This window comes from Capsicum annuum, chromosome 4, assembly GCF_002878395.1.
Source record: "Capsicum annuum cultivar UCD-10X-F1 chromosome 4, UCD10Xv1.1, whole genome shotgun sequence".
Lineage (NCBI taxonomy): Eukaryota > Viridiplantae > Streptophyta > Magnoliopsida > Solanales > Solanaceae > Capsicum > Capsicum annuum.
Window position 1 is genome coordinate 60,659,987 of NC_061114.1, and position 13,050 is coordinate 60,673,036.

The 13,050-nt window shown below is 33.6% G+C and overlaps 1 non-coding gene and 2 pseudogenes across 1 annotated transcript; 1 reads left to right on the forward strand and 2 right to left on the reverse strand.

The window, feature by feature from the left end:
• Positions 1 to 338: 338 nt before the first annotated feature.
• On the reverse strand, positions 339 to 2,847 carry LOC107868996 (annotated as a pseudogene).
• A 532-nt stretch (positions 2,848 to 3,379) lies between these two features.
• TRNAN-GUU lies at positions 3,380 to 3,451 on the reverse strand. Its single transcript has one exon. It is a non-coding gene; the product is annotated as a tRNA-Asn (tRNA).
• A 326-nt stretch (positions 3,452 to 3,777) lies between these two features.
• LOC124898154 lies at positions 3,778 to 5,496 on the forward strand (annotated as a pseudogene).
• The last annotated feature ends 7,554 nt before the right edge of the window (positions 5,497 to 13,050 follow it).

Sequence of the window (13,050 nt, forward strand, 5' to 3'; positions counted from 1 at the left end):
TGTGGGCTGCGAGAACGGTACCAAATCGAGGCAAACTTTGAATACTAGGTATGGCCTTAAAAAAGAGGGGTCAAAGTTGGTTAATGAGACAATGGGGGATAAGATTCATCATCAAGAGGAAAAAGCCCAGATCACCAGCTAAGGCCCCTAAATGACCACTCAGTAATAAAGGAGGTAGGGGTGCGGAGATAGCCAGAAGGTTTGCCTAGAAGCAGCCACCCTTGAAATAGTAAATAATAGCTCACTGATCGAGCGCTCTTACAGTAAAGATGAATGGGACTAAGTGATCTGCCGAAGCTGTGGGGTGTAAAAATACATCGATAGGGGAGCGTTCTACCTTAGATGAAAGCCTCCGCATGAGCGGTGGAGGACGAAGCAGAAGCAAGAATGTCGGCTTGAGTAACGCAATTTTGGTGAGAATCTAATGCCCCAAAAACCTAAGGGTTCCTCCATAAGGTTCGTCCATAGAGGTTGAGTCAGGGCCTAAGATCAGGCCAAAAGGTGTAGTCGATGGACAATAAGTAAATATTCCTATACTACCCCTTGTTAGTCCAGAGGGACGGAGGAGGCTAGGTTAGCCGAAAAATGGTTATCAGTTCAAGAATGTAAGTTGTCCCTGTGTTTTTCAAGGTAAGAAGGGGTAGATAAAATGCCTCAAACCAATGTTCGAATACCAGGCACTACGATGCTGAAGTAACCCATGCCATACTCCCAGGAAAAAATTAAATGACTTTGAGCAAGAGGGTACTTATACTCGAAATTGACAAAGGTGGGTAGGTAAAGAATACCTAGGGGTGCGAGACAGCTCTCTCTAAGGAACTCGGAAAATAAGCCCCATAACTTTGGGAGAAGGGGGGCCTCTTTACATCACAAAGGGGGTGGAAATGACAAGGCTCGGATGACTATTTACCAAAAACATAGGTCTCTGTAAATTCGTAAGACCATGTATGAGGGATGACGCTTGCCCAGTGCCGAAAGGTCAAGGAAGTTGGTGACCTGATAACAGGAGAGCCAGCGACCGTAGCCCCGGTGAATGGTGACCATAACAATAATGGTCGTAAGGTAGAAAAATTTTTTGTTAGGTAAGTTCAGACCCATACAAAAAGCTTAATGATTTGGGCACTGTCTCGGAGAGAGGCTCGGTGAAATAGATATGTCTGTAAAGATACGGACTACCTGCACCTGGATAAAAAGACCCTATGAAGTTTCACTGTTCCCTGGGATTGGCTTTGGGCCTTTCCTGCACAGCTTAGATAGAAGGAAAAGAAGGCCTCCTTCCTAGGAGGGGGGAGGGGGGCGAGCCATCAGTGAGATACCATTCTGGTAGGGCTAGAATTCTAACATTGTGTCGGGACCTACGGGCCAAGGAATAGTCTTAGGTAGATAGTTTCTATGGGGCATAGGCCTCCCAAAAGGTAACAGAGGCATCCAAATGTTTTATCAGGCCAGACAGAGATTGGCCCTTGAGTGCAAAGGCAGAAGGGAGCTTGACTGCAAGACCCACCCATAGAGCAAGGACAAAAGTCAGCCTTAGTAATCTGATAGTACCAAGTGGAAGGGCCGTTGCTCAATGGATAAAAGTTACTCTAGGGATAACAGGTTGACATTCCCCAAGAGCTCACATTGATCGGAAGGTTTGGCATCTCAATGTCGGCTCTTCGCCACCTGGGGCTGTAGTATGTTCCAATGGTTGGGCTGTTCGCTCATTAAAGCGATACATGAGCTGGGTTTAGAACGTTGTGAGACAGTTCGATCCATATCCGGTGTGGGTGTAGGGCATTGAGAGGACCTTTCCCTAGTAAGAGAGGACTAGAAAGGACGCACCTCTGGTGTACCAGTTATCGTTCCCACGGTAAACGCTGGGTAGCCAAGTATGGAGTGGATAACTACTGAAAGCATCTTAGTAGTAAACCTACACCAAGATGAGTGCTCTCTTATTCCGACTTTCCCAGAGCTTTCGGTAGCACAGCCGAGACAGCGATGGGTTCTCTGCCCCTGTGGCGATGCAGCGACAAAAGATTTTTGAGAATTCAAGAAAAGGTCACGGCGAGACGGGCCGTTTATCATTATGATAGGTGTCAAGTGGAAGTACAATGATGTAAGAAGCTGAGGCATCCTAACAGACCGGTAGATTTGAACTTTGTTCCTACATGACCTGATCAATTTGATCAGGGACTTGCCATCTATTTTCATTGTTCAAATCTTTGAGAACATGAAAAAACCAAAACCTCTGCCCCCCTCTCTATCTATCCAAGGGATAGAAGGGTAGAGGTCTTTGGTGTCCCATTTAGTCAAGAATTAGGGCCTCACAATCACTAGCTAATATGTTTTTCTCTCTGTCTTTCTTCGTTCATGGTTTGATATTCTGGTGTCCTAGGCGTAGAGGAAACACACCAATCTATCTCGAACTTGGGGTTAAAATCTACTGTGGTGACGATACTATAGGGGAGGTCCTACGGAAAAATAGCTCGATGCTAGGACGATAAAAAGCTTAACACCTGTCATTCTTATTCAATATGAAAACAAAAAAAATGAAAAATCAAAAGGTCATTTTATTCAAAACCCCAATTGTGACATCCCTTCTCTCCCACTTCACACCTCGGAACGCACCCTTCTTATAGAGATAAATGCGCTTTTACATCTTTTTAATCCAAAATGGTTAGGGAGAGAAAAGGTTCTTTTTTTAGGATACTCTCGGGAATCGATCTAGTAGAGATGGGATAGGGCCTGTAGCTCAGAGGATTAGAGCACATGGCTACGAACCCTGGTGTTGGGGATTCGAATTCCTTCTTGCCAACAACCAGACCAAAAGGGAAGTACCTTTCCTTCTAGGGGTAGGAAAATCATGATCGGGATAGCGAACCAAAAGCTATGGAACTTGGGTGTGGGTCATTTGTCAAAATGGAATGGTTATTCTTTTTCTCTTTTTATTTATCATGAATAGGGGAATCATTACACATCGTATGCCCGATCGACATATTTTTTTTATGCCCCATAACACTTCCTCAGCTAGTATTGGGCAGAAAAATAGAGAAAGTATTAGTAGCATAACAAAAAAGCCTTCCTCGTCATTAATATCTTTGCTCACGGCAATTGTGAACTCTCGGGAGAATCAATGACTGCATCAAAGATGCAGTGCTAGTACATCTGAGACTTCTTAATTGGATAGTTATAAATATCTCCACCCCATTGCTATGGAACAAAGGATTATCTCGGACCTAGACCGAGGTATTGATGGTGTTTTTCTAATCTCGCAGAATAAAATGTGATACGATGAGATAGAATGCAATAGAAACAAAGACAGGTAAGGGGTTACCTACTGTTAACGAGCAAAGCAAGCCCTTTTATTCTGAATTCTTTAATTCAGAATCAATCAAATCTCCCCAAGTAGGATTCGAACCTACGACCAATCGGTTAACAACCGACCGCTTTACCACTGAGCTACTGAGGAATAATAGGAGATTTGATCTCATAGAGTTCAATTCCTATTCCCAACCCATGACCAATATGAGCTTGAAGCTTCCTTCGTAACTCTCAAAACTTCTTCGTTATGGCTCTCTTACATGCCTCATTTCAGAAGGAACCTCAAAGTGGATCTATTTTATTATATTCCATCCATATCCCATTTCCATTCATTTAATATCCATTTGGTCTCATTGACATAATAGATGCCGTTTCTAGTCTATCTCTTTTTTTTTTCTTTTCTATATATGGAAAGTGAAAAAATCATCATATAATAATCTAGAAATTGCATTAGAAAAGAAAGGGAGGTTTTTGATGATTTTTCAATCTTTTCTTCTAGGTAATCTAGTATCCTTATGCATGAAGATAATCAATTCGGTCGTTGTAGTCGGAATCTATTATGGATTTCTGACCACATTCTCCATAGGGCCCTCTTATCTCTTTCTTCTCCGAGCTCTGGTTATAGAAGAAGGAACTGAGAAGAAGGTATCAACAACAACTAGTTTTATTACGAGATAGCTCATGATGTTCATATCGATCTATTATGCGCCTCTGCATTTAGCATTGGGTAGACCTCATATAATAACTGTCCTAGCTCTACCATATCTTTTGTTTTATTTCTTCTGGAACAATCACAAACACTTTTTTGATTATGGATCTACTACCAAAAATTCAATGTGTAATCTCAGCATTTAATGTGTATTCCTGAATAATCTCATTTTTCAATTACTCAACCATTTAATTTTACCAAGTTCAATGTTAGCCAGATTAGTCAACATTTATCTCTTTCAATACAACAACAAGATCTTATTTGTAATAAGTGGTTTTGTTGGTTGGTTAATTGGTCACATTTTATTCATGAAATGGCTTGGATTGGTATTAGTCTGGATACGGCAAAATCATTCTATTAGATCGAATAAGTACATTCGATCTAATAAGTACCTTGTGTTAGAATTGAGAAATTCTATGGCTGGGATCTTTAGTATTGTCTTATTTATTACCTGTGTCTACTATTTAGGCAGAATGCCCTTACCCATTCTTACTAAGAAACTGAGAGAAGCTAAGAAACTGAAAGAGGCCTCAAAAACAGAAGAAAGAGAGAAAGGTGAGGAAGAAAGAGATGTAGAAACTTTTTCCAAAATGAAGGGGACTAAACAGGAACAAGAGGGATCCACTGAAGAAGATCCTTATCCTTCTCCTTCCCTTTTTACGAAATAAGGGTCGGATCCGGAAAAAATCGATGAAAGGGAAGAAATTCGAGTGAATGGAAAGGACAAAATAAAGTATAAATTCCACTTTCACCTTACAGAGAGAGGCTATAAAAATATTAATACTAGTAATTGTGAAATTTATGATAAAAAAGATTCTTATCTGAATAATAATAATAACAATAACAAAGGTAATCCAGAAAATTTTAAATTGAAATTGCTTGATAAAAAATGAAAATCAAGACCTCTTCGTGTTTCAAAAACCTCTTGTGAGTATTATTTTCGATTATAATCCGTGGAATCGACCATTTTTCTATGTAAAGAATAATCGATTTGAGCAAGCCATAAGAACTGAAATGTCACAATATTTTTTTGACACAAAAGTGATGGAAAACAAAGAATATCTTTTACATACCCGCCAAGTATATCAACTTTTTGAAAAATGATAAAAATAAAGATATCCCTATTGTCACTCCAAAAAACACTCCCTCATGAATTGGATAATCAGTATGTTTCTACCAACAAAGAAAAAATAATAATCTGAATAAGGAATTTTTAAATCGACTTGAAGTTCTAGACAAGGAATCTCTTTCTCTGGATATACTTGAAACAAAGACTAGATTGTGTAATGATGATACTAAAAAAGAATACATGCCTAAAATGTATGATCCTTTGTTAAATGGACCATATTGAGGAACAATCAAAAAAGGGGTTTCACCTTCAATCATAAACAATAATTCTCTAGAAAATTTGAAAGAGAGAGTTAGACTAAATAGGATTCATACTATCTTTCTTCCGAATACTAATTACCAAGAATTTGAACAAAAAGTGGATATGATTGATAAAAAATCATTATCAACAGAAATTGATGAGTTCTTAACTTTAATCAATGAATTTGGTAATGAACCAAAATCGAGTTTAAATTTGAAAGACCTTTCTTTATTTTCAGACCAAGAACAGGTAAGAATGAATTCAGCAAAAAGAACTAAATTTTTTAAATTTGTATTCAACATAATTGATCCTAATGAGACAAAATCTGGAAACAAATCGATTGGAATAAATGAAATCAGTAAAAATAAACCTCACTGGTCATGTAAATTAATCACCGAATTGAACCAACAATTGGGTAAATTTGAAGATGGCCTATTAATAGATTATTAGATTCGTTTAAGAAAATTCAAATGTGTAGTTATTTTTACTGGCAACAACGAGAAGAAGGATCCTGATGAGACTAACGAGGAAGTGCCTTTAATAATCTATTCGCAACAATCTGATTTTTGGTGAGGTATAATTACAGGCTCTATGCGGGCTCAAAGGCGAAAAACAGTTATTTGAAAACTATTTCAAGCAAATGCGCATTCCCCCCTTTTTATCAATAAAATAACCCTCCCTCTGTTTTTTTCTTTTGATATCTTTGGACTGATTAAACCAATTTTTTGAAATTGGACAGGTAAAGAAGGAGAATTCAAGATTCTAGAGTCTAAAGAAGAACAAACAAAAAGAGAAGAGAAAAAAGAAAGGACAAAAAAAAGGAGAACACCAGAAAGGAAAAAACACGGCTAGCGATAGCAGAAGACTGGGATAACATTCTTTGTGCGCAAATAATAAGAGGTTACATGTTAATAACTCAATCAATTCTTTAAAAATATGTTGTATTACCTTCATTAATAATATCCAAAAATCTTGGGCGTATGTTATTTTTGCAACTTCCTGAATAATCTGAGGATTTGCAGGAATGGAATAGAGAAATGCATATTAAATGTACTTATAATGATGTTCAATTATCAAAAATAGAATTTCCAAAAAATTGGTTAAGAGATGGGATTCAGATTAAAATTTTATTTCCTTTTTGTCTGAAACCTTGGTATTTATCTAAACTGCACCCCTCCCGTGAAAAGCTGATGAAAAAGAAAACACAAAAAGATGATTTTTGTTTTTTAACAGTTTTGGGAATGGAAGCTGAACTTCCCTTTGGTTCTCCTCGAAAGCGCCCTTTCTTTTTTGAGCCCATTTTTAAGGAACTCGGAAAAAATTTTGGACAATTAAAAAAGAAATATTTTATAACTTTTATAACTATAACTCGAAAAGTTTTAAAAGGAAAAACAAAATTATTTTGAAGAGTTTCAAAAGAAACCAAAAAATGGCTTATAAAAATATTCTATTTCTAAAAAAATAAAAAAAGAAATTTCAAAAATAAATCCAATTGTATTATTTAGATTCAAAGAAATATCTTAATCGAATGAAACAAAAAAAGAAAAAGATTATCTAACTAGTAATCAAATAATTAATGAATCATTTAGTCAAATTGAATCTGGAAATTGGTCAAATTCTTCACTGATAGAAATCAAAATGAAGGATTTGACTGATAGACCAATTACAATAAAAAATCAAATAGAAAGAATTACAAAAGAGAAAAAGAAAGTAACTCCAAAAATAGACATTAGTCCTAAATCGCCAAAAAATATTTTTCAAATATTAAAAAAAGGAAATACTCGATTAATATGTCAATTCCATTATTTTAGAAAATTATTCAGTCAAAGATTATAAATCGATCTATTTTTATCTATCATTAATATTCCAAGAATTAATACACAACTCCTTAAATCAACAAAGAAATTGATTGAGAAATACATTTCCAATAATGAAATAAAGAAAGAAAAAATTAATAATAAAAACAAAATTAACTTTATCTTTATCTTTATTTCAACTATAAAAAAATCACTTTATAATATTTATAAAATTAGTAAGAAAAATTCACGTAGTTTTTTTGATTTATCCTACTTGTCACAAGCATATGTATTTTACAAATTATCATAAACTCAAGTTATTAATTTGTCTAAATTTAAATCTGTTCTTCAATATAACAGTACGTCTTTTTTCCTTAAGACTAAAATAAAGGACTATTTTAGAACACTAGGAATATTTCATTCTGAATTAAAACATAAAAAACCTCAGAGTTATAGAATCAATCAATGGAAAAACTGATTAAGACAACATTATCAATACGATTTATCTAAGAATAGATGGTCTAGATTAATGCCAAAAAAATGGAGAACTAGAGTTAATCAAAGTTGTATGGCTCAAAATAAAAATAGAAACTTAAACAAATGGAATTCATATGAAAAAGACCAATTAATTCATTACAAAAAAGAAAATGATTCTGAACTCTATTCATTATCAAACCAAAAAAATAATTTTAAAAAATGTTATAGATATGATCTTTTATCATATAAATTGATTGATAATGAAAATAAAAGTTACTCATTTATTTCTAGATTACCCTTTCAAGTAAATAAGAACTTTGAAACTTCTTATAATTCCAACACGCCCAAACACAACCCTTTTGATATGCCCGACAATTTTTATATCAATAATTATCTAATATAACGCAATCTTCTACATATAGAAAGAAATCTCTATAGAAAATATAGAAAATATTTTGATTGAAAAATTCTCCATTTTTCTGTTAAACAAAAAGAGATATTGAGGCCTGTGTTAAGATCGATACCAATAGTAATTGAAATACGAAAATTGGTATTAATAATTACGAAACAATTAAGAAAAAAGGACCTTTTTTTATCTTACAACTCATCAAAATCCAGAAAAAAACAAAAAAAATTTGAATTTTTTTTTTTGATTGGATGGGAATGAATGAAAAAATATTTAACCATCCCATATTGGATATGAAATTTGGTTCTTTCCAGAATTTGTACTACTTTATAATGTATATAAAATAAAATCGTGGATTATACCAAGCAAATTATTCCTTTAAAATTTGAATACAAATGAAAATGTTAGTAAAAATCAAAATATCAATAAAAACAAAAAAAAACTTTTTTCTACCATCAAATAAAAGAATAAAGAATCGAATTCAAGAAGCAAAAGAACCTGCAAGTCAAGGAAAAAGAGAGCATGAATCAGATATAGAAAACAAAGGAAATCTGGGCCCTGTTTTCTCAAAACATCAAAACGATCTTGAAAAAGATTACGCGGAATCAAACACAAAGAAGGATAAAAATAAAAAATAATACAAAAGCAACATGGAAGCAGAACTAGATTTGTTCTTGAAATGTTATTTTCTTTTTCAATTGAGATGGAACAATACTTTGAATCAAAGAATAATCGAAAATGTAAAGGTATATTGTCTCCTGCTTCGACTGATAAACCCAAACAAAGTTGCTATATCGCCAATTCAAAAGAGAGAAATGAGTTTGGATATAATGCTGATTCAGGAGAATTTACATCTTACAGAATTGATGAAGAAAGGGTTATTGATTATCGAACCTATTCGATTGTCTGTAAAAAATAATGAACAATTTATTATGTATCAAACCGTAGGTATTTCATTGGTTCATAAAAGTAAACACCAAACTAATCAAAGATACCGAGATCAAAGATATGTTGATAAAAATAATTTTGATGAATTCATTCTGCAACCTCAAACTCAAAGAATAAATACAGACAAAAATTATTTTGATATGCTTGTTCCTGAAAATATTTTATGGTCTAGACATCGTAGAGAATTGAGAATTCAAAGTTTTTTTAATTCTTCGAATTGGAATGGCGTCGATAGAAATTCGGTATTTTCCAATGAAACCAATGTAAAAAACTGGAGTAAATTTTTGGATGAAAGAAAACCTCTTTATAAAGATAAAAATGAATTAATTAAAATAAAGTTCTTTCTTTTGCCTAATTATCGATTAGAAGATTTAGCTTGTATGAATCGTTATTGGTTAGATACCAACATTGGTATCCGTTTTAGTATCTTAAGGATACATATTTATCCAGGATTGAAAATTAATTGATATTACTATATACCCTATCTCGTATAGAGTATCTGAAAGAAAAAAAAGTGCACACATGCTTTGTCTTACATCTCATTCGAATCTAATTCGAGTAGATGATACTAAATCAATAAGGTATCAATTAGATCTAGAAATGAATCAACGTAATCTTCTTCATTTTTGAATTTTAGGTTTAAATTATTCATTTTTGTGAATGAAAAAAATGTACCTACCAACTTTTTCTTTTTGGATTCCTATCTGAATCAAATTTTAAATTTGATTAATTTATTGGGATTTATAAAATTAGGGGTTCATAAGAAAATTAAGTCTATATACCACATTGAAATTACTGGCTTTCTTATTACTAATCGATAAAATTTGATAAAATCCATATCTGTAAAATAAAGAAAGGGGAAATTCATTTAGGGTAAGAAATTCTGTCATTTGAGTTATTTCTCAAGAAGAAAAGAGAGGATCTGTTGAATTTCAAGTATTCAATTTCACCAATAAGCTACAGAGACTTACTTCACATTTAGAATTGCACAAAAAAGACTATTTATCTCAGAGAGGTTTGAAGAAATTTTTGGAAAAACGTCAACGACTGCTATCTTATTTGGCAAAAAAAATACAGTACATTATAAAGAATTAATTAATAAGTTGGACATTCGAGAGACAAAAACTTGTTAATTTGATTAATTTGAAGAGTCATTTCATTTTCACTTATATGTTTCGATTAAATTTTGATGAACTTCTTTTAACTTTCAGTAATTCATGGAAGAATGAATCGTTAAAAAACTTATGACTGCACCAACTACAAGAAAAGACCTCATGATAGTCAATATGGGGCCTCAGAACCATCAATGCACGGTGTTCTTCGACTCATCGTTACTCTAGATAGTGAAGATGTTGTCGACTGCAAACCATTATTGGGTTATTTACATAGAGAGAGGGAGAAAATTGTGGAAAACCGAACAACATACAATATTTACCTTATGTAACACGTTGGGATTATTTAGCTACTATGTTCACAGAAGCAATAACCATAAATGGAACCAAACAATTAGGCAATATTCAAGTACCTAGAAGGGCTAGCTATTTCAGAGTCATTATGTTGGAGTTGAGGTCGATCGCTTCTCATTTGTCATGGCTCGGTCATTTTATGATAGATATTGGTGTGCAGATGCCTTTATTCTATATTTTTTGAGAAAGAGAATTGATATATGACCTATTTGAAGCTGCTACCGGTATGCGAATGATGCATAATTATTTTCGTATTGGAGGAGTGGCTGCCGATCTACCCTATGGCTGGGTAGATAAATGTTTGAATTTTTACAATTATTTTTAATAGGGGTTACTGAGTATCTAAACCTTATTACCCAAAATCCTATCTTTTTAGAATGAGTTAAAGGCATAGGCATTATTGGGCAAGACAAGGCATTAAATTAGGGTTTATCGAGACCAATGCTATGAGCTTCCGAAATAGAATGGGATCTTCATAAATTTAATCATTATGAGTCTTATTACGAATTTGATTGGTAGGTTCAATGGCAATGAGAAGGGGATTCATTAGCTTGTTATTTAGTACGAATCGATGAAATAACAGAATCCATATAGATTATTCAACAGGCTCTGGAAGAAATTCCAGGAGAGCCTTACGAAAATTTAGAAATTCGACGTTTTGATAGATTAAAAGATCCTAAATGGAATGATTTTGAATATCGGTTTATTAGTAAAAAACCTTCTCCAACTTTTGAATTGTCGAAACAAGAACTTTATGTGAGAGTTGAAGCCCCAAAAAGAGAATTGGGAATTTTTATCATAGGAGATCATAGTATTTTTTTTTGGAGATAGAAAATTTGCCCACCAGGTTTTATCAATTCACAAATTCTTCCTCAGTTAGTTAAAAGAATGAAATTGGCAGATATTATGATAATACTAGGTAGCATATATATCATTATGGGAGAAGTTGATCGTTGAAATGATAATTGATACAACAGAAATAGAGACTATCAATTCTTTTTTCAAATTGGAATCCTTAACAGAAGCTTATGGGATCATATGGATGCTTGTCCCTATTTTGACTCTTGTGTTAGGAATCACAATAGGTGTACTATTAATTATTTGGTTAGAAAGAGAAATATCTGTAGGAATACAACAACGTGTCGGACCTGAATATGCCAGCCCTTTAGGAATTCTTCAAGTTTTAGAAAATGGGACAAAACTTCTTTTGAAAGAGAACCTTATTCCATCTACAGGAGATACTCGTTTATTCATTATCGGACCATCCATAGCAGTAATATCTATCTTTCTACGTTATTTAGTAATTCCTTTTGGCGATCACCTTGTTCTAGCCGATCTTAGTATTGGTGTTTTTTTATGGATTGCCATTCCAAGTATTGCTCCCGTTGGACTTCTTATGTCGGGATATGGATCAAATAATAAATATTCCTTTTTAGGTGGTTTATGGGCAGCTTCTCAATCAATTAGTTATGAAATACCATTAGCTCTATGTGTGTTATCAATATCTCTACGTATGATTCGGCCAGACCTAAAATTTCTCCAAATTCTTTTCTTTATAGAAACTCTAGAAACAAGGATAAAAAGATTTGATTGACTATATATATTTTAATTTTTCTTCAGCATTTGAGTTGATGAAGATACAGAGACTTACTTCACATTTAGAATTGCAAAAAAAGACTATTTATCTCAGAGAGGTTTGAAGAAATTTTTGGGAAAACGTCAACGATTGCTAGCTTATTTGGCAAAAAAAATAGAGTACGTTATAAAGAATTAATTAATCAGTTGGACATTCGAGAGACAAAAACTTGTTAATTTGATTAATTTGAAGAGTCATTTCATTTTCACTTATATGTTTTGATTAAATTTTGATGAACTTCTTTTCACTTTCAGTAATTCATGGAAGAATGAATTGTTAAAAAACTTATGACTGCACCAACTACAAGAAAAGACCTCATGATAGTCAATATAAGGCCTCAGAACCCATCAATTTACGGTGTTCTTCGACTCATCGTTACTCTAGATGGTGAAGATATTGTCGACTGCGAACCATTATTGGGTTATTTAAATAGAGAGATGGAGAAAATTGTGGAAAACCAAACAACATACAATATTTACCTTATGTAACACGTTGGGATTATTTGCTACTATGTTCACAGAAGTAATAACCATAAATGGAACCAAACAATTAGGCAATATTCAAGTACCTAGAAGGGCTAGCTATATCAGAGTCGTTATATTGGAGTTGAGTTGGATCGCTTCTCATTTGTCATAGCTCGGTCATTTTATGGCAGATATTGGTGTGCAGATGCCTTTCTTCTATATTTTTTGAGAAAGAGAATTGATATATGACCTATTTGAAGCTGCTACCGGTATGCGAATGATGCATAATTATTTTTGTATTGGAGGAGTGGCTGCCGATCTACCCTATGGCTAGGTAGATAAATGTTTGAATTTTTACAATTATTTTTAATAGGGGTTACTGAGTATCTAAACCTTATTACCCAAAATCCTATCTTTTTAGAATGAGTTAAAGGCATAGGCATTATTGGGCAAGACAAGGCATTAAATTAGGGTTT